The sequence below is a fragment of the Pleuronectes platessa genome, chromosome 11, assembly GCF_947347685.1.
Source record: "Pleuronectes platessa chromosome 11, fPlePla1.1, whole genome shotgun sequence".
In the NCBI taxonomy this organism is placed as follows: domain Eukaryota; kingdom Metazoa; phylum Chordata; class Actinopteri; order Pleuronectiformes; family Pleuronectidae; genus Pleuronectes; species Pleuronectes platessa.
Window position 1 is genome coordinate 18,194,755 of NC_070636.1, and position 3,846 is coordinate 18,198,600.

The 3,846-nt window shown below is 42.0% G+C and overlaps 1 long non-coding RNA gene across 1 annotated transcript; it reads right to left on the reverse strand.

Annotated features, from left to right (window-relative positions):
* Positions 1 to 494: 494 nt before the first annotated feature.
* On the reverse strand, positions 495 to 1,387 carry LOC128451534 (uncharacterized). The gene is made up of 3 exons (XR_008340115.1): positions 1,267 to 1,387; positions 767 to 841; positions 495 to 623 (listed from the first exon to the last, which is right to left on the reverse strand). It is a non-coding gene; the product is annotated as an uncharacterized LOC128451534 (long non-coding RNA).
* Positions 1,388 to 3,846: the final 2,459 nt, after the last annotated feature.

Below are 3,846 nucleotides of genomic sequence, written 5' to 3' on the forward strand. Positions count from 1 at the left end.
GTCTTCTCTCATGCATACTACTGTTACCACCTAGCTCAAAGATGGCAACAAGAAGGGAGGCCACACACAAACCTCTCAAGCCAAAAGTAAATTTATTTAACTCCAAATCAAGATAGCTCTTACTACATAGTGGGATGTGTAAAATAAGTTACGCGTCAGTGGTGTTAACAGTGTTTGGATGTGTGAAAATAAGGTGTGATGTATGTTGTAAGGTGCAGAAGCAAAGAAAAACAAAGGCTGAGGGCCCCATGCCCCTGGAAGCAGCCTTTAGATCTGCAGCTGAAGCCCAGCCAAAAAGGGCAGGCCCAGGGTGACGCCCCTGCCAGCTCTACCTGTGTCTGGAAAACAACTCCTCAGGCTCTCACATGTCAAGTGGTCAACCTGAGAAGGACATGGATAAATTATAATGTCTCTAATCATCACAAATTAAGTATGATTTCATAAAACATAAAAAATGATAAACTCACCAGACTAGAGGAGACTCAACAGACATGGTACAGTGAAGGCAGAGAGTGGAGGCAGACAGAGAGCAAGTCCTCGAACATGGACAGAGGGGGAACAACTCCTCAGGCTCTCACATGTCAAGTGGTCAACCGGAGAAGGACATGGATACATTATAATGTCTGAAAAATAAAGAAAATGTTTTCCTCTGTCCTGCACCTAGAGTTGAGAACTTTTTGAATGTGTGTTTCTTTTAAAACCTTTTGAAAATTATTATAATTATGAAGTATGAATTTATACATTAAAAAATACATGATAAACTTACCAAATTCTAACAGTGGTCCCAAATGTCCACATATAAAACAGAGGGAGAACGACTCCTCAAATATATCACAACAACCTGTAATGGAGAATAATTGATAATTTAGTGTACATGATCACACCATTAAGGACAAACACATAAGCACAATAAAACTTCTGAAAAGAATTATTAAAATGACAAATCATGAATTACTACATCCATAATGATTATAAATGATTAACAATGACAATGTGTGATAATAACTGGCAAATTCTTCAAATTTAATTAATTATTCCATATAGGTTTACTTGTATTCTGTTTTCAATACGGCTAAGAAAGTTTACTGTTGCTATGGCAACAGTAAACGATGTTAGCAGCTCTTAGCTAGCTTAGCTAAATCATCTGAACAATAATAGCCCATAATATCACAATTCGGCATATTAAAACAAAATCAAAAAATGTTCTACTTTGTTTTGGACATGTCTCAAAAATGTCCAAGCCCGCCCCAGGCCAACGTTACTTACCACGTCTGCCTCCACTCGCTCATCATTGTCGAGTCCTCCTCGCTCGTCTCCCGGCGCACCTGCTGCTGCTGGGCTGGTGAACCCGGCACCAAACAGGTCCGTCAGTTTGGCACATTTAGCAGCCTCCACCTCCAGAGACTTCAGCTTTTTTTCCCGATGCTTCTCAGCGCCACCCGGGCGTTTTATACTCTTATTATCCATTTTAAGTTTCTGTCTCAGCAGCAGCCCGACCCACCTCATCGATTGAGGAATTTTGATGATAATCGTGCTCGCCGTCATTTGTGATAAGGCAACAGGCAGAGCCGCTCCATGTACTGTTGTCAGGCTGAATGATTGAGACCCGGTTTCAATAATGGCAACCATCCATTCTGTTCAAATGGCTATGGAATTTATCCATCATGAGTCACACAGACTCAGAGAAAATGAGCTTAACAGCAGGATGCTCTCTCTCCTTGTAGTGCTGACATTGCTTCCAAAAGGTGTCACCAGCCTGTGGGGCTGCGTGATCATAGGCAATAATGGAAAATCACAGCAGGCTGAGGGCATTTTGAAAAATGTAACAGTTGTATCCATCCCTCTATGGAAGTGATGATTTCTGAGGTCAAAATATTTTAAAACAAATACATACAGAGAATGAATGCCATAGAACCTGAGCTAGACAACTAAAACTTTTAAAGTTTATCAGAACAAAAGTTTGGGCAACAGCAACTTGAAAACTAAACAAATTCAGTCATTAATGGCGGCCATCAAATGGCTGTTCACGTTGCTCCCTGTAGGGCTACGTGATTTTAGGCAATGAGGGAAATTTACAACAGGCTGGGGGCACTTGTATTTTTTTTTTTTTTTTTGTCAGGTCATATCTGAGCATCCACTGTGGGGGCTTCCCTGCCTCTGGCAATACATCATCAGGGTCAGTGGGACCTCTGAGTTATTTGAAGATGGACGATAATTCAGAGCACCTAAACTTCATGATTAACCTTCTTTTTTTTTCCACGTCCACCCACAAATGAATTACCTCCACCATCAAACAGCTTAGAGTGCTCCCAAAAGAAAGATGCAGAAGGGGGCAGAGTAGAGGGTGTTTAAAAAAAATGACATATTGCCCCATTGCAATTCATGGTTATCACCCCATCCATTAATTAGACCCCACAGCAGCTCTCAGCACACGAGCCTGTGTGAAGAGCTCGTTTGCTCGACGAAAAAAAATGGTCCTTCTCTTGATGAAAGCATTGCCACCAAGTAATCAAGGCTCAGACATTTATAATTCTGGCAAGAGAGGGAGAAATTAAATGAAACACAGGGAGGATTTATTTTCCCATCCCAACGTCTGTAGTGAATCTTATTGAAACTCTTTCACGGCTATTTTTAACATTGCTCGCCGTCCCTATTACTCACTTCCTCTTATTCTGCAGTGTCTTTAACGAAAAGACCCCAAACATATCTGATCAATAATGTGCTGGCAGAAAAAAAAATCAATTCTTTTCTTGTTTTTGTTTGCTTTTACTTGCAGTTCCCTCGCTCAGATTGATGGATTTCAATTCTGGCAGCAAGGCATCTTTGTCTGAGGAACACCAGCATACAGTCATACTCCTCAGGATAAATGGCCACGGAGATAATACACTGCTCCATATATACTCCACTGGCCTGCGTTGGAGCTTTTGTCCTGAGGCTAAATCACTAGAAAACCATCAACAAATAAGCCTCCTCCCTGATTCCAGCCAAAGCACCTTTTTGACTTCATCTGTAATGATTGTATACTGAGAATAATGCCGGTGGCAGTGTTGGTTTGAGGCAACCTGGGAATTGGTTATTATTTTGGGGAGCGGACCGCCTGCAGGCCTCGTGTCACATGCCACCATTAGCGTTCCTGTGCCGATGTTAGCAGTGCATGGAGGTGGGGGGGGGAGAGGGTGGCTGGGGGGCGGGTGGAGGGATGATGCAGAGAGGTAATGGGTGCTGAGTTACAGCCAATGATGAAGGAGCGACAACATTAGCTGACCCAAGGTCTGGGAGCGAGGCCAATTTGATCAGCTCAGGGACACACATTTGGCTTCTCTGCCAAAGCTGGGCTGCTGCGGGTGAACATGTGGATGTTTTTAAGGTATTAATGTCAGGTCAGTGGGTTTAGCAATAACACAGCATCGTGCAAAGTGTCACACTTTTGCCAGCTCAGGAGGAACCAGCCCAGTGTCCCAATAGAATGTGTCAAAGTTGGACAATTATGTTCCTTGAAATTTAATTCATGATTCACTTTCATGATCTCCAGTTTGTCATTGTTTTTCATGACAGGAAACATGAAACTTTAGATGAATTCTAAAATTTTGTGTATGCACCACAAAGTAAAAAACATCTCCACCTCCTCCCACTATCCAGAAATCAAGCTAAAATATTGTTGATACAAATATTGGTCTCTTGTGCATTTGGAGCCAGAGTATGCACAGTCCAGTTGAGGAGTGGAGCCATGGTAGACAGATCTAATCAATACATGTGCTCGACCAATTTCGAGTCACACTCATTTTATTATCAATCTATTGGCAGTAATTTGACTTTTTAGGTTGGTCCATGTTCCATGATGTTTCC